This window comes from Falco peregrinus, chromosome 2 (genome assembly GCF_023634155.1).
Source record: "Falco peregrinus isolate bFalPer1 chromosome 2, bFalPer1.pri, whole genome shotgun sequence".
In the NCBI taxonomy this organism is placed as follows: Eukaryota; Metazoa; Chordata; class Aves; order Falconiformes; family Falconidae; genus Falco; species Falco peregrinus.
Window position 1 is genome coordinate 73,095,520 of NC_073722.1, and position 27,464 is coordinate 73,122,983.

Sequence of the window (27,464 nt, forward strand, 5' to 3'; positions counted from 1 at the left end):
ACTGCACACTTAATAAATAGCTTATTTGTTCTTTTCAACTGAAGCAATACTGTAATGGGACTTCTGAAGAGAAGACCATTAAAAGTATAAAGACATCACACAGCAGGTAATTTGGGGAATGTGGTTTCAGTTTTCTGTTCATCACAGCACAATTAACAAATGCTGCATCAATTAAAATTTCTGGTGCTTGAAAAAAACTTAACCGCAGGCAGGCTACTCATACACCTTAAAAATGATCAGGAAGTTTTCAAAAAAATGAGGCACTGAGGTAAACTGTAACTACATTAGTGCAGTTTTATAACAACACAGTGTAATCATTTTCCTCTTCTCTGGACAAAAAAGGCAGCCTCGGCTCCACCAGGGAATAAACCTGCCCTGAAGCACAAGACAACAAACAAGGTGAAGCGCCCACTGTGCTGCAAACCACCAGCAAGTCGTCAGAGTGAAAGCCATACAGCTGAACATTTTCCCACATCTTATCTTATTTTTAAAAGGAACATAATTTCATTTAGAAGAAGAAAATACTCACATTTTAAAGTTCTTTTGCTCTAAGTTGGTCTATTTAAATATTTTCAGCTACTCACTACATCACTGTTAATTAATACACTGCTTTTAAGACCACACTTTATGTGCAAGATAATTGCCACTTAATGACTACAAGAAGGAAAACAATCACAATTTAAATTGCCTGAAAGGATTCCACACAATTAAGAAATAGACTAGAAACATATTGTACAGGAGAAAGAGATTAACCAGGAAGGAAAAGACAGAAAGAAATATTCAAAACATATGATCATAAAGTTAAAAAAAAACACCCAAAAAAACCCCAAACAAAAACCACAAACCATGCACAGCAGTTACCAGTTACCAATAGTTAATTTGCAAGGCTGCCAATAAGAAAAAGCAATATGTATCACAGAGCTAATACTTAAGTGATCCATTCCCATGATAAAAACAACTATATCATGTGTAAGTAATCTATTAACGTATAAAAAAATCCTGATACAATAGGATATCCAAAAGTTTCTAAGACAATTAAAAAAAAAACACCAAAAACCAAAAAAACCCAAACTTACACAGAGCTTGTACTCCAGCACAGTAAAACAATACCTGTAGGAACTAATGAAGGGAAAAAATCTATAATTGCAAATGTCGAGGAGTATCTGTCTCTTTATGGCTTTGTATGGCAGATTCATTGTAGCACAAATGAGCACAAATTAAGTGAACAGTATAAACAATCAATTAGGTTCTGCAGTCCTTTATGGCTTCATTTTCTAGCTTTGTTAAAAAACCCAAACATAACAAAGAGCAAAAAAGGTCAAAAACCAGCCTACGTTTCAGCATACATTATTTTACATATGCAATTACTTTCTAACTTCACGATTAGGCAGCTTACTGACTCAAACATGCTGATGGTTCGTCTTCAATGGTCAAGGATTAATGTAGTTTTATGAGACTGAATGATGCTACTTATCTACAAATGCATCTCTCATACTTTGGACTTTGCCAAACAGCTGCATGCCTGCACACACAGCTGGATGCAAGCTGCTGGACAGCTACACTACTCAAGGCAGAAGGAAAACAGAGGTAATGATATGCAGTGAATTGGGCTTGTTTGAATCAGACTAAATATTTGGATTAGAGTCAGATTCCTTCCAAAATACATATTGCAGGCATATATGTGACAGTCAGAAGGTGAGTTCATTGGAGAAGAAATATAAAATAAAGAAATAAGAAAGACCCCAATGCATGGGAAAGGCAAACTAACTTCCTAAGTGTTTGTTTCTCAGACAAATGCAATTGATTTATTCCTTTCAATCCTATATGAATTAGTTTTCTAGTAGAGTTAGTTATTGCAGTTTGGCATCTCTCAAGCATCTGTGGAAGCTCTGATGATTTGAGCATCATGATTCGATGTCTTTATTTCTTCAGCTACACTCTACTCATGCATCTTCGTTTTCCTCACACAATGAATTCAATAATCTAAACATCTTCACAAGATATTCTAAAGTAACAGATTTAAGATTTAAAGCTACTGGGACAGATGATATCCTTGGTTATACCAGCAGAAATCCCACACTGACTCTGCTACTGATGACAGCCATAGAACCGCACGGAGTTTACACTAGGCTAACAGCAACTTCTTCTGTTGCCTTGTGATAAATCATGTCAACAGCACCAAGACTTCATGGCAAGTTTTGATCCTTCCATGCCGTCAAGCTTCCTCCCTCTGAAAAGCCAAGATACCAAATGCAGGGGGAATATGGTACATGCTGGGTCTTTCCTCGATGTGAAATGTGAACAGGGTCTGAGACACGCAGTTTCACCAGGGACTCCTTGAACCACTTTACAGGTACCTATTGATCCCCTTGCAGGGATCACGTGAAAATTATACGTTAAGTACCACCACCATTTTGAAATAGGCTTCAAACTGGCTTTTTATTACAATACCGCTCCTTGCTTTGGATTCTCAGACCCTCCCAGCCAGAAGAATGACTTCTAACCAAAAGATGACAACCATTTACACAAATCCAAAGTCATTCAGAAAGTTACACAACATGAGAAAGTAACTGATGAAACATTCCAAAAGCTGCATTGGCAACAACAAAATGATTGTAGTGCCCTCCCATTCATCCTTTTAAGTAATCACATTATCTTTAACTAGAAATGCACAAACAGCATGCTGATTGGTGAAAGGCTGCTCTTACTTTCTAAGCTAAGATTCCACACTTTGCATCATTGTGTTTCAAGTCTGAAAATGGTCACATATTTCCTTATTATGGAAAAGCATAACTACATATAATACCTTCAGATTAGCTCAATAAACTGTTTGGTCACTTCTGGTGAGAAATAAGACACCTATCTTTTAGGTAAAACACCCAACTCCAAATTGAATCTATTATTTCATATAATCACACAGTGGTTGAGAGTCGAAGGCATCTTGAAGAGACTCTAATTCAACACCCTTGCTCAGAGCAGGGCCACCTACAGCAGGTTGCTGAGGCCTTGGCTGGTTGGGTCTTGAATGTCTCCAGGGTGACACGGATGACTCCACACCCTCTCTGGGCAATCTGTGCCAGAGTTTGAACACCTTCACAGGAAAGAGACTTTCCCCCTCGCCCCGTAAATTTAAACAGAATTTCCTGTATTTCAGTGTGTGCCCATTGCCTCTTGTCCCAGCAATGGGCACCACTGGAAAAAGCCTGGCTCCATCCTCCTTTCACTCTCCTTTCAGGTATTTGTACATATGGATGAGATCCCTCTGAGTCTTTTCTTCTCCAGGCTGAACAGTCCCCCTCCCTCAACCTTCCTCATAGGAGAGATCCTCCAGTCTCCTAAACATCTTCACGGTGCCTTCACCAGACCAGCTCCAGTTCATCCATGTCTCTCTGGTGCTGCGGAGCCCTGCACTGGACCCAGAACTTCAGATGTATCTCACCGGTGCTGAGCACACTGCCCAGTGCAGCCCAGAAGGCTGGTGCCCCTCCTTGCCACCAGAGCACATTGCTGGCTCATATTTATGTTGTTTCCTTAATCCTTTCTATTCTCTGAGTTATTGTTACAGTAATGTTGCTTAGTCTTCAGCACTGACTAATATGAATTTTATGAATTTCAGAGTAATCTCACACCAGTGAAAATTCCTCTCATTAGTCAAACATTCACAGAATCATTAATTTGGCAATCCAAAGAAGCTTTAAATCCTTTTTTTTTTTTTTCCTCCAGTTTCCTGGCAAAGCCTTGGTGGGTTTTTTTTAAAAATAAAAGGCTACAGGAAAGGGCAGATGGATTGATGACTAATGAATCGTCCAGAATAAGCTATATAAAGACACTGAAAATACATCTGATCTAAACAGTGGATTAGAAGAAAAGGTAGAAAGAAGAAATATCTTAAGGAATGAATGGGAGAATTGTCACTGTGTAGCACAACTTTTAGGTTGACCACAGATCACAATTTATTCAGTCAGGTATGGATGTTCCCACAGTTATTCACAGTTTTGGACTCATTCCCCATCACTCTTCTCAACATGCTTTTGGAAAGTGCTAAAACCCCCATGTATCAAACTGCTAAATTATTAAATATGAGACTTCAGAGCCTGAGAAGTCATTGGCTATTTTCTTTACCAAACAATTTTTAGTTTAAAACTTACCTGCTTTATGCCTGTATCACACCCAAAACCTTTATCTACCGGCTACTAGCTGAAAACAAAACAAACAAACAAAAAACCCCACAAAAAACACCAAAACCAAAAAAAAAGGAAAGGCTGTTCTGAACCCTGTTCCATGCAGTTGCAAACTGATTTTATGACTACACAGCAAGGGTGAGCAACATGTGGCAAGAAAGCCAATTATGGCCTACAGTGTTATAAAAGCGAGCCATCAACCACCTCTCTCTCCCTGTAATTATATAACTGATTAAAAGCTGATTAACTATATGTATTTGCTTGTTAACACAAGCAAGCAAATTTTGTTCAGCTATCTGGGAAGCTGGCAGCCTAGGAAAGTATTGCTGTGTGGCTTTCTTGTAGATTAAAAAATCCCACCAAATAGTAAATGCAAAGTGAATGCAGAGTTTTAATTCAGAATTTTGATACAGCTTATATATATCTATCATTCAAGTGGGATATTACTTTCTCTCTCTCTCTCTTTCACACAGTTTCTAGTTCTCTTGCGGCAGCTTTGGGTCTTTTCACTTCCAGCCATCACACAAGTTAGGCTGCAATTGGTCAATGGGGGTTGAACATTACTGATACACAGACTTAAAGGTGAACAGTGTGGTCACAAAATCCTGGTGGGAAACCAGTCTCAGGGGAATTTGCATTAATCTCTCACACACAGCATTTGAGAAATGTTCAAGCTGTAAGAGTCAAAAGAAATTGGGTACTCAAAAGTGGGGGCTCATTCATTTTATCATCTGTTGTGCACAATATCAGCTTCACAGAAACTCCAACAACAACCTGGATGTCTCATCACTCCTGCAGCAAACGCCAGCTCAGCCAGATGTGCAGTTTGCAACTTAGTTCCAAGTGGACAAGAATGTCCCAGCACAAAAACATTCACCTGGAAGGAAGGGACGTGGCATTTTCTCTCAGATAAGAAACAGAGGAATAAAAATAAAATCTTTCATGTGTATGAAATATTTTATTATTGTACTCATGAAGGAAATACTTTGCTTAGCATTGATGAGTATTTTAAAAGCATTAACTCAAGATAATTATCGAAGCCTGACACTCAGCTGGTATTTCTCTTACTGCAAAACCCGCCACTAGAGAATGAAGAACCCATGACCTGGGTGACTTTAGCTCCTGGATGCCCGTGATAAATTGTTAGTTTACTTTCAAAATGTAAACTATTTTTCTTCATTAAGCTAAAAATAAAGCACCTCAAAGATAATCTACAAATAAAATAAAAAAATTATGAATTAAATCATCCTGGAAATTACCTATCGTTCAACTAGAACGTCTGGGAAAATAACTATTTTTTTTTTCTTTTTGGCTAAGGCATAAATGCAGTACGTAAGGAGTCATGCATTTTTAAAATAAAATACCTTCTTTTTATTTTTTTCACATTTACATTTTTCTGTATGAACCAGGAGCTGAGACATAGAAAAATTATTTTAGTCATAATAAGCTTGTGACAGAAAGGTGTTTGGGGTTATTATGTCCCCTTCCAATGAAGGAAAGATATGGAGCCCAATTGAAAAATGTCAGATACTTAACACAACCACAGTCAGAAGGCTGCAAGCCTCCAGCAAATGTCACTGATTAGATAACATGTGCCTAACTGAACTGACACTAGACAAAAGCACTTCTATCTCCTCTAAAATAAACAGAGAGATGGGAGAAGAACAGAGAGAAGGCAGCTCCTGGATTATCACCAGAAAAAGAAGGGAAAGATTTAGTCACCCGTGATGGAAAAGAAGCCAACTGCCCAGAAGAGAAGCCTCTAAGATTCTTCAAAGGCAGCTGAAGAATTCGGAATGAATGGATTTACTGATGAAAAAGAGATTGACCAATCTACTTAGCCAGCACTAACTTGGGAGAACAGAGATTTCAAAGCATTATTAATTTCCAACCAAGAGAAGGAAAGCACACACAAGAAATAGGTACAACCTTCACAGCACAAGGAAACAGCAAAAGAAAACTATTGCCCTGCGGGACTGTGAGTAAGCAGTGAGTAGAGGCTTCTGTGTGCACGAGTACAAACTGATGTGAAGATGCAGAATGAAGAATCCTCTAAGGAGAAGAGGAAACATTCCAAATGTTTTCTGGAGGAAAAAAAAAAATAATTGTTGAGGTGTTTGCAAAGTGCAAATATGAAAAAATAGGATTTATGTAATTCACATGCTTTACAACAACTAGGGGTAAGTCCCACCTACTAACTTCTGTGGAGAAGAAAAAAGAAAGGAATTTTGCTCAAGTGGAGAAACGAAACTAACTGTTACCACCTAGAAAAGAAACATTTGTCAAGAGGATGGTTACTAAGGATAAGGACAGGAACAAGAAGTCTCTGTTGCAAGACTTTTCTTGGAAAAGTTAAAATAATACAAGCTATATTTACCTTTCATTTATCAAAGAGAACAAATCCAGTGAACTTTTATTTCTGTCACCACGACTTTCAAAGTAGCTACATGAAAACTGGTGTGTAATGAAAAGTTATTATACACCAAACAGATTCCACATCAATCTCACTGCTTCCTGAATTTTTGATGTTTGTATTTTATCATCACAAAGCTATTCAGATTCAACAGGCTGGCTTCCAAGCTTTTTACATCAGCAAAAATATTAAATATTATTTATAATTATTAGCCTAGATTTGACAAAAGACTACACTACAAGATACATCAGAAATTAAGGTAAGAGAGTATCTTTGAGTTACTGCCACATGTGTCTCAAATTATATTTAGGGAAGCATCAGTTCCACTCTTCAGAGTCTCTGTACACATTACACTTAAGTGTAATTTACAGCAGACTTTAAGCATTAAGCTTTCATGGCAGTAGCTCTCATTATTTTTTAAAAAGAGATCTGGATGACAGTGATTTGTCCTACATACACAGACCTTACACATAACAGACTGCGCTAGCATTTGTGGCCTGCCTATTCAGGTCACGGTTTTCTGTCTCTCTCCTTGACTTTTCTTGGCCATATGTGCCATTTATTTGCTTATACCAGACTTGCACGTTATATTTTGGCATGTCACCGTATATATCTGTATTTCAGCTCCTAAACGATACTTCAAACTACATTTGCATTGTTTTGCTTTTCCATCCTTGTGCCCCAATACATGTGCTTTGATCAAAGCTTGAAACAATCTATCCACCCACTCAGCTAGAAAAATGCCAAAATGACTCCAGATTCAAGCTTTCTTTTGGCTGCAAAATGACCTTCCAAACATGAATGGGCCATAATCATCACAGCTGGCTTCGCATGTTTGCAAGCAAGTAAATGGTTTTTTTTTGATACCTCTTCAGCTCCAGAGATGCATGCCAAGCTGTAGCAGATCATGGCTGCACATAAGAACCACACAAGATGCAATGAGAGCATCAAGAAACAGCTGCCTGTGAGGATGCACGCAACACGGCAGGCGAGTAGCAATGAAAACACCACAGAATTCAAAGCAGAAAGGATGTCTTCCACCTTTGCTACTGGCTACTAGGGTTTAGGCTCTTTTCAGGCCAATTTGTCATGTCCTACCTGGAGGCTGATGTTAAGAAGGATCCCACCCTGGCACTCATTGTAGTCCTGTGACAACACAGGCAAAGAAATCCTAGTAATTCAGGGAGAGGAAGGGGGAAACATATATAACTTAGGAAATTGAGAAGGACGCAACAAATCGGCGTCTGTGGAAGGACAGAGCTGAAAGGTTCTGAGGCTAAAGGCTTCGAAGATACTTCGGGATCAACAAGAGCAGCTCACAACGACTGAGATGAAACAAGGCATACATTTTTCTTCTGGATGCAGAAGAGTAAGTGACACAACACACAAGCAGTGCCTGACAAAACACACTTCTACCTTTTCCTCCTTCACACCTTTCTTTCCTCATTCATTTTTAGCCTACGTGTAGGTTTAACACAGAGATGTCTGGGTCTTCTTCTTGTTCAAATCCAGGTCCTGTCCTCCTCAGTCACTGCCTACGAACACAACAGGAGGAATGGCAGCCCAACTATTTTTCATCCTGTCATTAGGCACAGGCTACATTTTTCAGGCCTTGGCTTCAGCCTAGCTCTCTGGTCCAGCTCCTCGAGACAACACAACAGCTCACTCACACCTCATTCTGCAGTGTGCGGACAGAACTATTTGTTCTCTTGCTACAAGAGCATAAAAGCCAACTTGACTTGGGACTTACAGCCTTCAGCAACAGCTGATCAGTATAGCACTGTAAAAGCAGCAAAGACACCAAAAACAGCACTGATGAGCTTGCTACTGAACGTTGCTGCTTTAATAACATTTATTGTTCAAGAAGAGATAAATCCCACCAAGAAGGGCACAAGGACTACAGTTATCACACGTGGTCCAGCTGGGGCAGAGAGAATGGACTGCTCTACACTTGTTAGCACCCACCACATTGAGGAAACACTGAACAAAACACAACTAGAGAATGTCATCTGAAATCCAAGCCCAAGTAAACAGGTTTTATATGAAGCATCTTGGGAGTGGAGGAGTGGAAAGGCAACAGCTCCACAAATGCTGTTTTCACAGTGTCCCTGTGGGAGGACTTGGCAGTACCTCCAGCCTGGTAATCCTTGTGCCCACGGGCATCCGCACAGCCTCCCAGCATTGCAATCCCACTCCCCACAGTGAATTTAGCACCCTCAGTGAGTCTGAACATCACATTTGCCCTTGTATAGTGTACAAGGAAGCAGAGTACTCTACAGATCCCCCTCTCCCACCCCACAGCAGAGAGTTTTCTTTGTCCACTATTTGATAGTCCACTGGTACAAAATCTAGTCCCCAAAAGTCATTCAATAAGCTGTTTTCCTTCAGTCTGTAGTAATAAAACTATACAACACTATAAACATTTTCCGTGTTGGACTCCAAGATGTTTGGCGCTGTAGCTGGAAACACTGCTCCTTTTGTTTTTACATTACAGCAGACCCCTTTAGACCCACTTTCCATCAAGACACTGAATATTTTTGTCTTCTATTTTCTGTGAGATGAACCCTTTCTAAATCTAGGCAAAAGACTTATGAGCAGCTATTGGGTGAGTATCATCACTCTAGTGCTAAGCACATCACAAATCAGGCTCATCAGAAGAGCAGAGTGATGCCCAGGGAACAATTTTGCCTCCTGTAACCATTCCAACACATGGACTGGACACGCAGCAAAGAATAGCATTAATGGGAGATACGGACCTGTCTGTCTCACGTGGGTAGAAAGAAACAGACCGCACAGAAGGCAAAATTTTCTTTTAATCTATAAGTTAAAGCTAAGAAAAGCAATAAACAAGCTCTCTGATGAGTGTTGTCAGTCTGTGTCTAAGGAATCATCTTTGTAGCTGAACATACTCTCCCTTTCTGCCCCACGTCTGAGAAGAAGGGTAGGGCAGGTAAAGCAGGAGCAGAGGTATGGTGTATGAAATTTGGTGGAATACTATGCCCGTGCTGCAGCTGGCTTTTCTATTAAAGCTGCTGACAAGAATGTTAATGTTTCAGTTGGGCAAAGTTTGCAGGGAGAGGTAGCATCTTTTTATTGGACCTACTGATACAATTGAAAAAAAAAAAAAAAAACCCAAACCAAAAAACAGAGAAAGCTTTTGGGCACAGAAAGCCTTTCCTGCACAGAACTGAAGAAGGGCTTGTTTGTCTGGAAGTGTCTGTTTTTTTCCAACTATATTGGTTCACCTAATGAAAGATAGCTCTCCCTGCAAACCCTGCCCCACTTAACAGTCTTTGAATATGGCTACAACAGCAACACTATTACATTTTGGTTGTACTGATGGTTTGCAACATAGACTTTGGCATATGGTCCAACAGGCATCGATTCATTTCACAGAGAACAAGCTACTGTTTTTAAAGGCAAGAGCTTATTATAAATTATACTAATTGCCAACGTGGGCCAGCATAAAGCTGATGGTGATGAAGGCTAAAAAAGCCCCTAATCCCCACCTCCACCCCAAAAATAACCCCAAGCTGTCATACTACCATTCACATCAACCATCAAAATATTCCCCAAGTATGACAAGTAGCACAGTATTTGAAAATGCCAGGAGAGCACAAATTGTCATCTGCTGAAGGAGTAGCAAAACAGTCCCCATAGGGGATTGTTAAATAGGACTAATGTGATAAAGTTATTTTCAAGACACATCCACACTTTCACCTACGTTGTGCCAACACTGCCACACTCACTAGGACTGATCTTGGCGAGTGGTACTCTAACACGTGAGTTATCATGAGGGTTTATCATGAGGATACACATTTACATAGCAGAGAGAAAACCACGCAAAAATAAGTAGAGCCCCTCAAATACTGTGGGCCTCAGGAAGGTCTTGGTGTCTTACTATTTCAATGTTCTTATTAGTTCTGGTGGAACAGATGAAATAGCTGACTGACCTCCTTCATGGACAGGCACCGATGCTAGGAGATGCATTAAATATCTGAAAGCTCATGTTCAGCTAATTAAGGCATACTTTTCTTCCCATAGTCTGCCATTAACTTTAGCACAAATCTAATTGGAAACATCTGTACTGCAAATGAGAAAAAATCAATTCTTACCCTCAACATACAATATACTGTTATTTATTTATAAAACAGACTGCATCTGAACACTTCATTGTCCTCTTCTCTCACTCAGAGGTTCATATTCTCATTATAATAACCATTTCAGGTTTAACACTGTAAGAAGGGTCTCAATAGGAAAACCACAGTTAAGTAATTTTTCAGTTAATTACATTTTTTTAACATATTCTGTTATCAAGAAATATTCTGAATTTTATTTCAGAGGTCTATGAGGAAAAATTTTTCAAGTAATGTCTGAAGAATGATAGAACTTTTATTTTCCAGATCTCTCTGTATTCAAATTACAAATGAATAATACATATTTTTATTTGACTTAGTGTTGTAACTATAGATTAATTACATTAATTTCAGCAGAATGTGTCCACAGTTTTGCTTTGCCATGAAGATCAGAATGGATGTGGTCATTACCATTAAATTACTTGATATTGTATATATTGTAGATCATACGTATCAATGACTGCAAAATTATTTTCCACCATAAAGTGTTTCATCTCTACAGGATGCTTGATATTTTTATTTTTTAAATAAAAACAACAGCTACAAAAAGATTTATTTTGTAGGTAAAATTTTTATAAGCTGAGCTGGCAAATATTTGTCTCTGACATCTATTGAAAACCTAGTAATATACGTTTATGCAAATATCAATTGCTCTCTGGAATCTTTTTTTTTTTTTTTTTTGGTGGGGGGGCTGTTGGGTAGAAAAACAGTTTTGTAAAGAAGTTTATTTACTGAAATGAACTAATAAAACAATCCATAGCCTGACTGTATACCTGAAATAAGCCAGACTGACTAGAAATGCAATGCCACAGCTATAATTTCTGAAATTATATGGAGGTTGAGGGAAAGGGAAGGAATAAATTGATTTCTTCATGCTTCAAAAAAGAAAAATAGTAAACTAAAATCAGTACAGTAAGTCCCTACAGCTTTCCCCTTTTGGAGGAATTTCAGAGTAACGAGAAAGACATTTTCCTCCGAGCATAAGTGGTATGATAAAAACTACAGTCTCAAAATACTTTATGCATAACATGCTGTTTCTTCACTTTGCTTTCTAACTACCTGTAAAAAGTAAGTGAAAATGAGACACAGATCTTTGTTCCTGAAAATGAGAAACAGATTTTGTTGCACTGAACGTCAGACCTTTTACACTCATTTGAATGTAAACAAGAAGAAGATGACAAAAAAAATATAGTTTCTGAAATTGTTTCATGTTGGAATTAAACTGGATTTTTGTTAACTTGCATCTCGGTGCAAGCTGAGCTTCAGAAGGGGTATGTGGTTTGAAGGTCTCCTCCTACACAGAGTGTTGTACCACACAGAAGCCACAGACATCAACTTTTAGTCGCTCGGTACCACAACGCATCAAATATTCAAAGGAATGACCTTAGCTTTTTTCTATAGGCATCAGTCACATTATATACTCATATGTTGGTTTAGGCCTTCCATGGTTATAAAACAGAGGATAATTTTCATGTGCTCTGCCACATCTGGGCTAATAATAATTTTCTTTAATATTGTTTATATATTATGTGCTTTCAAGTCTGCTTTAGGACATGAACAGAGAACAGGTCAAGTAGTCGTCTGTAAAGTTTCTAAAAGATGAAGAAGGGCTTGTAACTAGTAATAGCCAGAAGGCATTAGTTATTTCTTTTATTAAATTATTTCTCTATATGCAGCCACAAAATGGGCACCATTTGATGAACACCACAGACAGGCACAATGTAGCCCTGTCCTTATCTAGCTTCTCATTGCAAGGTTAGTATCGATTTTCTTTTAGTATTTTTCAATCAGCTCACAGTCACCTACCTGGTGGACGAACCATCTCCCTGCCTCACAAAGAAGAGAGGTACTTGGCTGCTGCATTTCTCCCACACACAGGAGGCAATACAGAGGTGTCTTATTTTCAAATGAAGGCAGAAAGCACCCCGAAAATCACAGGACTGGCGTAACAGCATTAATTGATGATGACTTGTCTTATGGCCATATTACACCGAAAGGCTTGGCTCTGCTGAGTCAGCCAGCCTGCAGCACACCCTCCCCCAGCCCGAGCCCCCAGCCCTTCCTGCACGAGTCGGTGTGGGGCTGGAGCCTGCCAGGCACTCCTGGGCACCAAACACCCTCATACTGCAGCTGGGACCAGCTCCCTATTGCAATTCATACTTGGCACACCTCTGGACACGCATCCCTGAGTACAGCTGAGCACTACAGCCACAGCCTATCATGGGACACGACAAACCTGGGAGCAGCACAGTTCGTGCATTACTGGAACCATATGCTGAAATACATGGGTTGGGCATTTCCCCAATAGCCCAGTCTGATTTTTGGATCCTCTAGACAGATGCCAAGTCCAAAAATAATTGTAGAGGAACACAGAAAAGAAAAAGATTGAGCCCTGATTGCAGAATCATTAAGCAAAACCTACCCTAGCTAACGAGAAGCTGGACTTTACAGTGGATTTTGCAGATTTTTGTAAGCAGCAACTGTTTGATCAACAATTTGTTCCATCAACAAGCCCTGCTGTCTCCTTAATCCAGCTAGAGCACCCAGGTGAGTCCGGAGTTGGCTGTTAACCCCTGGCTTGCTGGATGGTGGCAGTAGCCTTGCCATCCTGCACAGCACTGCATGTTTCTATCTAGAGCCATGCAAAGGCTTTGTTTATACCTGCTATTCTTGATAAATCAAATGCAGGTATTGTTGCGTGAAACATAGCAGACATCACGGCTGGTTTGTACAAGTCACCTAAAAGATACTACAACTCCAATCGAGGTATTCCAGACAAAATGCAATATAACACTTTAAAGGTCCACACCGTTCTTGACACCTTTCAGCTATTTATAGATGGAGCCAGATAGGTAAGTTGGTGTAACAACAATATTGATGAATTCCTAGTTTTACTCAATACTCCTGGCTCCATGTGGCCTCTAAACCACCCCTGAACACCAGGATGTGCAGAGAAACAATGAAGCAACTCTCCTTGACCTGAACTAGGTCTAAAAAGAACTTTAAAACCTCTATGCACAGTCTGCATAAGAACAGTATCGGGGAAAAAAACTGCAATAAAATTCTTCATGCAAATTGCCATCTGGGCCAGGAAGCGGAGCACAATACTGTTTTCATAATCTTTAATGATGCACAGTGTAGTTCAGGGGGAGGGAGGGTAGGAAATGGGACCAACCTTTGACCAGTATGACAGCAGCATAAGTAATCCCTTATTGCATTATGAAACGATTCATACATGGGGACCTGTTACATTACTGGCCTGTTAACAGTATCGCAGCCCCTTACTTTGACTTTTTTCATTTTGTTTTACATCAGACAAACCTATTGCTGTCATTTGTGGAGAACGGAAAAGCTGCTACAGTTTTAATATAAGACACAGGAAAAAAATACACAGCAGCTGTTCATATTTTCTAGGAAGTCTGTTACAATAATGATGTCATGGAAAAAGGCTGGAATCTATTAAAATGGATCAGACAGGCAAGCCATTCAAAGCCTTCAAACAATATGAGTATATAAGCTGCACCATGTACCTTATATTAAAATAAAACAGGCAAAGAGTGGAGTTCCTTAAAAATATTATTGAGAACAGGCAATTAAGGTCATGTCATAGGTTTACTTCAATAAATTCAGTTTACTACTGGAAATACCCAATAAAGCAAAATACAAAAGCCACAACCAGCTCACTGTCAATTAAGCCCATTTTCACCTATAAAAGCATTTAAATCTGTTTTGAAATCACTGGCTCACACTACATAGGAACAAAGAAGCTCTTCCAGCAAAATACTCTCCATTGACAAGTGAGACATTTAAACACCAGGTGTAAAATTCAGCTCATTAGAAATGGTGTTTTGGTGGGGTTTCCACCCCCACCCCCCCCCCCCCTCCAACTCTGGAATTAAAGCATGCAGCTAAGGGGAGTCCTATCCAGGTACTCCATTTGACCTATAATTAGCAATCAGACATTCTTCATTTATATGATGCTACTCCTGGGCCCTAGCAAGTTTGCACCTCTTGCAGCAGCTTGCTTGCATGCCACTGCAATCTGCAGAGCCCAAAGCTTGCTCAAACATTACGCTTCCCTTCCTTGGGGTACATGGAAAAGAGAAGGGTTTGCGGTAGAAATCAGGTAAGTTCTGCGGTTATCTGGATGTCTCAAAAATTATCTTTATATTGCCTCATTTCTGACAAGCTACACCTTCCTCCCAAAGGCTTTCATTAGAAAGGTTTTTATGTTGGTGGCCTAAATATGTCTTCCTAGCACATGCAAAAGTACCGAACACAACATGCAAACATTTCTGCTAACGTGAGATCATATTTTGACTCCCACATTCTTCAAATATTCAAGCTGACTTTTTGTGTATTTAGGAGTTGGAAAAGTAAAGACTGATCGTGTTTAATATATTTAAGACACAATAAAAATACACAGGGCAAAACAAACCAGACACGAATATCACAGGCAAAGTTTTAACACATATACTGGGAGGGCAGTAGGGGCAAGAGCTATAGTCCTCATCACAAAAGAGGAGACACTCAACTCAATAGCAGCCATTGATGGTTTGGAAAGTAATGATCCCGCCTTCCTTTGTGTTTTCCACTGGAGTCAACTAAATATATGACATCAGGTTTTAATATTCTGGGATACGCTGATGAGGTCACATGTAAATGGAATACATTACAAAGGAAGAATTATAAATCTGAGACCAAATGAAAGCTAATATGACATCCTTAAATTTCTTTGTTTTCAAGCTATCAAATAAACTTTGTACCTGTTAATTATAAAATGCCAGCAACAAAGAAACAAAAGCAATGAAAATACCTTGAGATTCAAAAAATTAATCAAACTACAAATAGGTTTAAAGTGATAATTCCATCAAGACATCTGAAAAGATATGTTTGATTATAGCTGTGGTCAGTTATACAGCCTGGTAAGTTAAATTGCTTTCATTAATGTTCCGTATTAAACTGCTTTCAACACCACTACTACAACTATCGCTACAAAAAAGAATCTCTAGCAGAACTCAAACCCAAAATTCAAATTGCTAAGCAAACTAAAAAACCCCAGAAAACAATGACCCCAACTTCACAGACACACCCACACTAAGCCATTTAACACTTCCTCCTGCAACTGGGTACGTACAAAGGAATTTCTGAGTTCACTCAAGTCCAGCTGCCAAGTCAGATCCCTACTACCTTGCTCACATTTCCAAGTCCCAGTAAAAGCCACAGGTTACGCATGCACTAAAAGCAAGAGGTTAGGCATTCAAATAGCTCTGTGCACTTAACTAAAGGCTCAAAAGATTTGAGCCAGAATGCAGTAAAATGAACTGGAATGCCTTATCTTAGGCATACCATTGTATTCATAAATTTTTACTTCAAGCTGTTATTGGATATAATAAAATAGCATCAACATTTCAGATGAACATTCAGGGCAAGCTTATAAACTATTCAGTGATTAATGCTCTTGTCTCATGTTTTCCATTTTCATTGCTACTAGAGGTCATATGTTATGATGTCAGTTTGAATCTGGATATCCATTTTGAGGAAATCTAATTCAAAATTATAATACTAAGGCATATGGTAAAAACTGCTTAAAAATTCTATACTGAGTAAACATATTCACTCTGTTACCTGTGTAGATTTCACATTCTAGTACCACCTATTCATCAGGCAAACATACTTTGGGTGCATCTTCCCGTATGGTAAACATGCCATAGGTTGAATGTGCAGGGGCAGAACTCGCGTATACCAAGATGCAGCAGCACTTGCCAACCTTGAGTGGAGGGTTTTGCAGGGCTGGATGAACAATATGAAATTAATCAAATCCCCAGAGCATGATGTAAATTGAATCTGCCAAAAGGATTCAGGAGGAAGAAGAACAGGAGTCTGAGCTGGAGGGAGGCTTGGAGAGTATCTTCCTTAGGAGCTAGTGGGATGGAGATGTTTCATGGGGTCTGACACTAGTAAGACACTTGTTGCTTTATTCTGCCCTGCTCGCAGACCGGAGGATTCCTCACTGACTTGCAAAAAGCAGTTTTATTAGACAGCTGAGCTCAGATGTCAGAAGACTGAAGGGACTACTCTGCTCGCCTCTCCCAGTCTCACTCTCACCCTCCCGTTTCTCTTGGACTCCTGCTACTTTTCTCATGACCCTGCCTGTGACACTGGCTTCTGAAGCTAAACCACATGAGAGCTAGCTTTGTCTTCTTCCTCCCTGGTCCCCCGTCCGTCTGTCCCCCATCCCCCCTGCCCAAAGAAACAGATTTCAGGTGGTTGTGCTCCCTCAGACAACTCACTATGGACCTAATAAGAGAAAGCAAGAATCGGAGTGGTTCCGAACCCAGGCTGTGGAGCAACAGTTTTCTGAATATTGCCATACGCTTCTCTCAGATGTGTTGGTTCTGTATGAAATACCAGCAGAAAATACTTTCAGCTGAGGTTTTATGTTTGTTATTATTACTATTGTTGTTGTTATTAGTATTACTACTATTATTATTATTACCACCATTTTTCTTCTTTCCCCAGAATAAATATCTGTGAAATAACAATTAAAGTCCTTCTCAAAGCAAAATCAAGCTAAAATGTTTTTTTCACGTGCGCAATGCATGAAGCATCAGACTTATTACTCATTTTTGCTATAATTTATTATTGATCTTTCCAGTAATAAACGGTAGCACATATATACAAATAAAATATTTATATGCAGCCTTTGAAGTACAACAATTCCCTATATTGGTAAAGCAGTGGCAGACACAACCAGTACAACCCACTGGAACTACTTCAACCATCACATAAGGGAGGGAATTCAAAATTTAAGTAGTCACTGAAACTTCAAATCTTGATTTGAATTATAAATGGTGAAGTGTTAAAAAGTTCCTGCTACAAGAGTGGACAATCTTCCATAGCATTTTATAGGCTGAATTCTATACTGCAATGTATGCCAGCCCAAAATTATTTGTATTATGCAAGTATAATTCTACAAACAAGGAATAGTAGAGGGATTACATAGAAAAAGCATGGACTTACTCATGGTTCTTTCCGCATTTAATTTACTAGTCCATTTTCTTTCTAAAATGACTGAACCAGCTAGGCACTTAACATAATATAGATATAACACATCCAAGGTATCTCCTTCCTCCAGGGAGGCATTTTAAGCATAAAGTAATCCAATGACCTTCAGAAGGCGTTCAGTGTGAAGCAAAACCATTTACATCTATGCAGATGTACAACCAAATGCAATGTGTACGTCCATGCAATTAAAATTTAAAACTACTGTCATCTTTTTACTCATTTCTACTCAGATTCAAGCAGATACACTATGAACTAGGATACTGGAGAAGCAGGACCAGCATTTGCTATCATGTAGTTACATATGGTAAATGATTACTAACCTCAAAAAGATTAAAAAACAACCAGAAAAAAAAAAAAGGTTCTTTTAAAAGGAAATATTTCTAAATTCAGTTTAAAACCTACTTGAATATCTAACAAGAAAAATAATAATTTTCTACAGGCATGACAAGAGAAAGATTTGGTACAGAACACAGAAAATTAACAGCATTTTAATGGTCTTTAAAATTCTTATACACCATGTTCGTATATAAATAGATTAACATAAAAACCATTATGCTAATTCATTTGTTTATATTATAAGCTTTGGAAGATAATAGATAGCTTTTTATTTTCTTAATACCTCCATTGCAACTTACTGGCACTTCAGTGATAACATGTCCATTTTTATAAGAAAAGGCTACAATTTTATTTAAAACTTAACAGGCATTCATTCTTTTTCCTTTCAAAACCTAGGCATAAGTAACAAAGCACCAGAGTCTTATAAATTTTCTAACACCAAATGCAAATTAAGTCATGAAATTGCTCTAGGAAAAGTTCCAAGAATGCAAACCCAAAGGAATTTCAACACAATTTCTCAATTTCAGGCTCTTTATGATACTCAGGCAAGGTAACAGAATATGATGTGGTTAGGAAGAGCTATCTGTATATGGAAAAATATTTAATTTTCCAATTTCAACAACTCCCTGTATTCTGTTTATATGCTCTAAGATGAAATGCATGTATATAAATGGAAAAAACCAAAAAGGGTGGCAAGGGCTCTGTAGATTGAGCAGCTCACTAAGTTTTCATTAGCTGGAAAAAGTGGATTGAGGGTTCCTAACTTAAAGGGTGTATTCATATGTTTGGTAAATATCTATCAAATTAATGTATTATTCCTTTTTCCTTTACTTGGAGTCAAGTGAACTGCTTTCCTGCATTGTACCAGTCTGCATTAGAAGTAAAACAAGCACAACCCCCACCCCATTATGTGACAAGGTAAAACTTCCTACATTTTAGCTTTGTCAGCTCTGACTATGTGGCTTTACAGCACCATCTCCAGCAAACTGGGGCTTTTTCTATAATGAATAGAGTAATTAGTTAATCTTTCAACCACCCTCCTGAAAAGCCTCAAATCCTTTGTTCTTTTTAAAGACAAGGCAGGAGTTTTAACCAATTGTTTAAACAAAGGGCTGCTGATTTTTTGTTCTGAACTACTGCTTGTTTACCCCAGGGGAGACATCAGCCAAAGAATGACAACTTAACTTGCTGGGCATGCTATTATTTAGCAATAACCCCAAGGGGACTGGGGACATTTCCTGAATATGAACTTTAGGTCTGCCAGTGCTTCTCTGAAAATATGAGATGGACACTGACAAGCAGCCTGCCCCAGAGTCATGCTGTAAAACCTGGTCTCAGAGTGCTGCCCTTTACCTCCAGCCACTCAGCTGGCTCCCATTTTCCTGCCAGAAGACAATTCTTACAATTCTTTACCAATCCCTTCTTGAAAGACGTCCTAGGTGTCAAGCATTCAAAACAGTAAGACCATCCAAACGTGCATATATGTGTCCTTCTCAAGTAGCCTGTTCACTATTGCCTGTATCACTGTGAACATCTCAAGCAACTTTTCTTCAGCCTTTCAAAGCCCAGTTCAAAACAGTAACTTTCCTCTGCGATTACTTCATGCTGGTGCTTATTAACAATAATGGTCTTTATAAAATCAAAATAACTTAACTCAGTCCTTACCTGAAGAACTCTTACTGTTCAAGACTTGCAGTTTTAGTAAACTGGTGTAATCTGCAACAGAGCAGAAAGATGCATCACTTACGTTGCTGTTGTGCATTTAACGTTAAGCATTATAATTCAATTACACTCGAGCAAACTGACAGAACTTTTGTTATCATGGTTTGGCACATGTTTTATGGAGACCCATGTCAAGCAGTAATTGTACAATACTGCATATACACACTATTAAGAGGTACCTTTTTCCTTTCCCAGTGTTTCTGCTCAGACATGGGGATGTATGAGTTTCGATCTACCTCAATGTGTTACTCATAATGCTCATGTTGTGGTTAAATAGATTAAATAATTAAGGTCCTGCTGACATTGTATTTCTTGTCACTAAACAACCCAATCAATTGAATTAGGCACTTCAGGAAGAGGTGCATGATTGGGCCCAGATGCACTCAACTCCCATCAACTTCTAATGAGCTCTTCAGTAAAAACAAACAAAAAAAACATACTCACTTAAAATGCAGATCTGATTACATACTAATGACAACTCAGTGAAGCCTAATTCTTAATTAGCATCCTGAAATGCAGCTAAACAAAACACTATGAGCCTGAGTGTCTACTGACCAAACCCCCCCGCCTGCCCCCATCCAAAAAGCAGCAGTTGCACTGCAAAGACATTCAAGTCAAGACAGCGCACATTTGTATGCAACATCTTCCACTGAGGGCAGAAACTATGAGTTTAATCTTTCCTGTCTTGCTGAAAACACCATTAGGTATCACAGCCAGTTACATCCACTGCTTTTCAATGTGCATCTGATGCCAGCCTTGCATTTTGCATTTATTGTTCACTAGGGCCTCTTTGCTGACTTGGTATTATAGAGACTAACTTGTAGTCAGACCTAGAAGCTTTGTTATAAGAGACAGGCTATGCAAACAACAGCAGAGCACAAATATTTTTTTCTTTCCTTTTTTTTTTTTACTTCTTCAAGTTACCTACATAGGGGCAGCACAAGCTGCCTCTGTTCTAGAAGAATTTGCTGTTATAACCATCATAATAAATTTACACCTGGCCTACCTAAACAGCGCAGCACTGAGCCAAACAACAGCAGAAGAGAACAGCAGTAATAGCATTTTGCTGCTCCGATATCTGAAGGCACTGATGTTGAGCCTTTGTTCTCGACACTGGTTCTCCAAGCTGGATAGGCAACCCACAAGCCTCAAATTACACTTCATTGATCCAGGGAAACCGAGCTGGTGTCCAGTTTCAGTTCTGCAACCTGCACGCTGACCCGGATGTTTGTTGGCCTAAACAATGAGATTTCAGGAAATGAAGAATTTGCACTTTGTCCGAGTCTTGTTTTCAGAGAGGGGGATCGCTATCTTGGAGGTCTAAGTTGGTGTGGGAAAATTGGGAGGAAAGCCAATCATCCAGATCTGGGCTCTTGCACTATGTTTCTTCGCTGAGTTAATTTCTGCTCCGAATTCAATACGGCCAAATCAAACCCAAAGTTAGAAATGGGAGGCGGTCTCAACAAGTTCAAATTCCTTCAGCATAACTTTTTGTTACCTCTGGTAACATTGGAGGACGTATGTAGGAGGAAGACAGGGCGATTACAAAACAGTTCATTCAGTAACATCTTAAAAACATATTCACGTATCTGGACTATTTTATACAGTCTGTCAATACAAAACCAAACCCCAAGCATCTGCAATAAAAACACATATTTTATATGGAAATCTGAAAAATTCATGTAAGATGACATTAATAAGGTCCACAGTAATGGAACACCATGGTCTAAATGTAGAAATAACCTGTCTGAGGAAAACCAGAAAAAAATTGTTTCTTGAGTATTCTTTATAAAATAACTAAAACATTCTTTGATAATTTTTCATTATTTTTCATTATGTTATAGATTAAACTTGCTCAAATGTGCAATGCAAGAATTTCAGTTTGGGACTCAAGAGAAGATCTTTGTTTCCATAGCACCATGAAAACATTTCCACAAAGATGCTTACAAAGCGGCATAGCTTAGCCCACCACCACCACCACCACCCAAAACCCCCACACAATATGAATAAATGACAGAGAAGAAATTCTTGAGAAACAGTGTTCACTTTGCTAATTAAAGTAAGAAACACTAAGTCATTGTATTCATGTATGGGAAATAGAAGCCTAGAGTTTCAGTTATTTGCTTGAAACCATAGAAGAAGCAGAATAATCCAGTGCCTAACTCAATTCTAAAATCAGCTGCAGTACTTCTTTCATTTCAAAGCTTGCAGAATTTTATAGTCATGTTGGATTGCAACTTTGCTTTATGCCTCCAAGTACCATTTCATTATTTATTTTGGCTATTTTGTCTAATTGCTCATCCACATGCAGAAAATGCCTCCTGTTTGGAAAAAAAAATAAAATCTAGGACTTCTGGAGTTTAGGTTGAGGAGATACCCATCACATCTGAGCAAAGGCTAAGACCCTTGTTTCTTTAAGAATGTTATTTCCTACATTAACATTTTCACAATCCCAACATTCATAGCATAATTTTTCTTGGTTGATTTTTTTTTTTTTTCTAACAAAGACCTCAAAGGTCTTATTTTTGCGCAGCAACATCTGAAAAATACATATATGGCACAAGTTATGCAAGTGCTCCATTCCAATAAACCAGTAACCTGGAAAAGTCAAATGAACCTAAAATTCAACACATGACTATCCTTATTTCCTACCCTGAACACAGAGGAGAACTCTCCATGACAACAAATGCTGTCTCTGGTGACGATGACCGTGCTCAGTTCAGAAATCCCTTTTTGCCTTCTCAGAGAGGACCTGATGCATCCTGTGGTACATTTATTGCAGAGACGCAGTTGCATGCCCCCCTAGTAGTAGAGGGATTGTTCAGAGTAAGTTCCTTTTCTGAAGTACTAGATAGCCTTTTATTTTACACTAATGTCTAAGCTTAGATTTTGCTTGCACTTCACAGCACAGGAAAAAGTAGAAAACTAAGGACAAGTAGAAACCCAGCTAAGATGTGGTTTCTGTTACAGTTCCTTCAAAACTAGCAACATAAAATATACAGTTTCACCGTCTTATCCAGAATATGTAAATTTTTCAGATTCTGATCTCAGGCTGACTTCCACCAACAAGAGTGTGGTGGCTGCATGGGGAGCTGCCGCTGTCCATCTGCTTTACACTGACAGAAGATTGCAATCAGATCTGGGTCACCTCACCTTTGAGTTTGCCACATACATAAATTAACAGATCACACACAATAGCGCTTGTGCTAACTAAAATCTAACTTACAGGCATAAACATATTTTTAACCTTTTTCCCTTCCACCCACTGATGTGAAACTTATCTACATAAATAAAAGAGTAATTTCTTGATATTTGCCCTTTCCTTTCGGAAACAGAGGAGCACCCATGCAGCATGTTTATCTGTTTGTCTGTGGAAAATAGACCAAATATACCTCTAGTATGTACAATACTGGAGAATTTTAATACCTAATGAACTATTAAAATACAGGGAATATACTTTCCATTATTCAAACATTACAAATATGTACAACTAACACTATATTCAACATCATTACAAGCATTATAGTAGTCACAAATATGCACTGCCTAATAATTACTTTAGTGGGTTTATACATACGACCATTTGTGAAATATCCGTGTTCATCCTCCTAGATGACATAAGGATTTCAAAATCCAGCCATTAGAAAATGCATGAATAGGTAACATGCCAAGACCCCTTTTACCGGTAGCCACTGCACAATACCCTTATGCTTATAATCACAAGGCACTGGTATACTGGGTGCCACTGGGAGGTAGCCCCGCTCTGTTCGTTCAAATCGAGCAAGTTCTAACAGAAGAACCACCCAATAACATCAGCAACTCAACATACAGTGCTGACTGAATAAATTTTAGCAAGATGTTCATGGCTGAAAAATAACAGTGGGGGATCCCTGAAGGTTTCAGACTAACTGGCAGATGACTTTCAGCATAAAAAAAAAAAAAAAAAAAAAAAAGGAAGTGCAAAACCTGACCCTTGTTGTTTTGAATCCATATACACCACATTACTGAACTCCAAACCGGCACCTCAACTTAAACATGATACGCCAAACAGTGTTAATGCAAAAAGCATGGAAAAAGACAGTACTGCTAGACGCAAACTTCAGCAGCATATGCCAGCCTATGTCCACAGCTCCAAGTCACTGCAAACGTTAGCTCACCCTCATGTACACTCAGGTACATTTCCTATGTCCTCTACCATTGTTATCTTAGTCACAAGAAACACAAAAGAAAAAAAATATTACATGTGGAACCAAAAATTTCCATTCAGTTTATAGCATTGGTATTCTCTCTCAGCTCTTTTCATAACTCACTTATGTTTTAGATATACAGTGTAGAGAGTATGTGCCAAAAGACAACAGATGACAACTCAGTGGAAACAAAAGATACCTCCAATGTGGGTCCTTCTTTTAAAGGACATACAACTGAGGGGCTTAAGGCTACAGAATAGATTTATTGTATTTGATTCCTGCAGGTGAGCAATTCTTAAGTAGACAACAGTCATCCAGTTGGACCAATGGGATGTCCTTATGTTTCAGTGCTTCTCAATGTGTTAGAGGAGGTTTGACTATGAGCAGACACTACGCCTTCTGAAGCTGATGATTTTATTAGCCACCAAACTAAATGGAGGATGATTAGAATGGTCTTTGTTCAATGTCAGCTGAGACAATGAAACCCACCACTCAAAGACCAGTGTGAACAGTATGTTACACTTCTGCTCTCTCTGACAGATGTGCTCAACAAAATTCTGCAGTTCTGGGCCACCTGATGTGATCTGGTTTACATTCATAATGGGAATTATCGGGGGTTTGGAGCACATCACTCATGGGGACAAAAATGCAATAGCCTCCAGTTCATGGCCAGATTTCCCTAAATCAGGAATTCAATTTACTTGCCATGAGCACAGTGAAGGCCTAAGCTTCCAAAGAGGGGCAGGAGGCTTTCAGGCTCTTCCAACTGTGACAGTACAGATGTACCTAAACAGGTGAGGAGCTGACTTGACTCCAGGTGTATTTCCTGCATTAAACTTGCATGAAGAAGTAAAACCAACAGGGAAAGTCATGGGCAGCAGGGAAATCAACAGTTTATTCCTCCCTGCAAGAGAGAGGCAGATTTTTGGACAGGGTGCTGGCTGCAAAGCCAAGCTTCGTATTACAGGCAAGGAAACTGCTTCCCGTTGTTTGATCTTCCCACTTTAGGAAGAGTGCTTGCTAAATATGGCATCAAAGACATTCTTATTGTCATCATTACTTCCACCTGTCCACTGAAACACAACACCAAATACCAGCTAAAACCTCACAGCCCGGGTGGCAATGGTGTGTGCTACTGGCTTGATGCTACAACACGAGACGTTTTGGTCACGTCTTGCAGGCTGTTTTGCATGAGCTGCCACTCTGACACAGAAGCGCAAGGTTTGAACCCTATCCCCTAAGCAAAACATTTGCTCTCTGCCATGTAAAGACCAACTAGGACAATAAGCATGCTGGCTAAGAGCCTGTATTATGCAGTTCTCTCTTAAATTATGAGAAAAATATTAATTTCAAAGAACATCAGAGCGCCTAAGTATACAACTGTTCTGTGATTCCTCTGAAGATATCAGGGCCCCTATCAAATCAACACCTCCTCTGCCTCCTTGCAAAAGCACCCTATACATACACACGTACTGCTGTGACTTTTTTCAGCTGTTCAAATTTCTATTCAGATAGGAATTTTTAGAAGAGATTTTTGGGGGTAAGATTTTTGTTTTTCACAGAGCAACATAAGATCTTTATTGGAAATGAATGTCTATAATCATTGCTGCTCCTGCTGAATAAAATCAGATCAATAAATGAATAGCCAAGCAAAAAAAATAACTATTTGAAACTAATGACTGGGAAATCATAATACAGTCACATCATTAACAAACTTTTACCAACTGTTCAAATAACTTCTGTAATTTTTATCTCTAAAAGTTAAACAGAAATACACTAAAGTATCTAATTGCATAGATTTTTGCTTCCATAAATCTCCATCTCCCATGAAGACCACAAGTTACCTGCATCATGAAACCTCAGCAAATCTGGCAATGACCATAAAATTTGAGTTCTTTTGCATCAAAAATCATCACAAAAAACCCCAAACAATGTAATCTATATAAACTGGTTCAAATAAACCTGGTAAGTTGAAAACAAGCAGGATCACACTTACTTGAAACTGCCTGGATCGTTATATTCTGGCTAAACCCAGAAGAACACATTCCTATTCCCCAAGCCTTGCAGCCAAGCGACCCCCAGGGCAGCCCAGGAAGACTGGTGGAGCTGCTTCGCCTGCAGTGATTTTGCAGCTGGAACAAACTGTGTCTGAACTGCCAGCTAAACTCTGAGTGGGCAAGGACGTCACGTAGCACAGGGAAGGAGACTAATTGGTAGAGGAGAGCCTTTCAAGGAGAGGGAAAATTCATAGACAGTGGAACATCTCTCATTCCTCTGCTCCCATACGCCGCTCTCCTCTTTCCTTTCACATTACTGGAAAATACCAAACCAACAAGGCATAGCAATACATCACAAAACAGTTGTATCACAGGACGTAACATTTTTTTGTCAAAATTAGGTCACCTTTTGTTTCAGTGATACACCACAGCAGTAATAGATTAGTCAACATGCAAAGTTCTATCAACAATAATGCAAAAATAACAAGCCACATTGTTGGCTGATGTTCGTGGTAGTATTTGTGTAAAAAAGATGTTGGAAAATGTGTGGACATGACAGAGCTCCAGCCACATTCATACACAGACTTCACAAGAAAGTGGAGGAAACGATTTTGCAATCAAACCACAGGGTAGCCTTTTACGTCTTCCTCTCTGGGCTCTTGCCTGAACATAACAATCTTGGAGAACGTGGGACCTGACACCCTGCTTTGTGACTCACTGAAGTGTTTTGAGTCTTTGAATCACCCTGAGAAATCACAACTGGAAATGCACTAAGACATGCTATTCTGATCTAGAGGACAAGCACTAACGAAAAGCAGAGACCATTATCAACTTGCTTGCTATAGGTAAGCTATTCAAAACAACAGCATTGGGTCTTGAAATGCTGAGTAGTGCCTGGCTTTTCCCACACAGGCATTCCAGCCCTACCCTTAAGCTCACCCTTTCTCTGTCCATTGCCGTCTTTTATTTTCATTATTTTCCTTCCTCCAAATATCAACTGCAGCAACGTGAAGTAGAAAATTCTTATAAAACAGAAACACAACACTGGCAGATGATGAGCGTGAAACAGCTAAGCACTTCCTTCCTTCTTCACTAATTTCACAGAAAGGAATTTACCTTGGCTGTGTCTTTTCAAAACTGTACTACCGATTCTCAAATTTTCTTTGGTGATGCAGCCTGGTTAGATCTAGAGTTGCTTGTACTCAACCTCTCCTGTCTCCTTGAGGCTTTTCAACTTCAGACCTAAGTTAAACAGAGCACCAGATTTCTGTTTTAGGAAATTCTTCTCACATGCTCCTTACCTGCATGTAATCTTTCGGGTGTTTTTCTTCCTTTAAAAGAAGCCAGACTATGTTGCTGTTGTATTAAAAGCTTATCTAGTGTTTGTTTCTTCAGTGCTCTAATCTATAAATGGGGGTTACTAA

The 27,464-nt window shown here is 39.0% G+C and overlaps 1 protein-coding gene across 1 annotated transcript in view; it reads right to left on the reverse strand.

The window, feature by feature from the left end:
- Positions 1-27,464, reverse strand: part of BMPR1B (bone morphogenetic protein receptor type 1B) — a 253,229-nt gene that overhangs the window by 134,902 nt on the left and 90,863 nt on the right. The window contains exon 3 of the mRNA XM_055796198.1: positions 19,800-19,850. The gene's annotated coding sequence lies outside the window, so the exon portion shown is untranslated. The remainder of the gene's footprint in view (positions 1-19,799; positions 19,851-27,464) is intronic.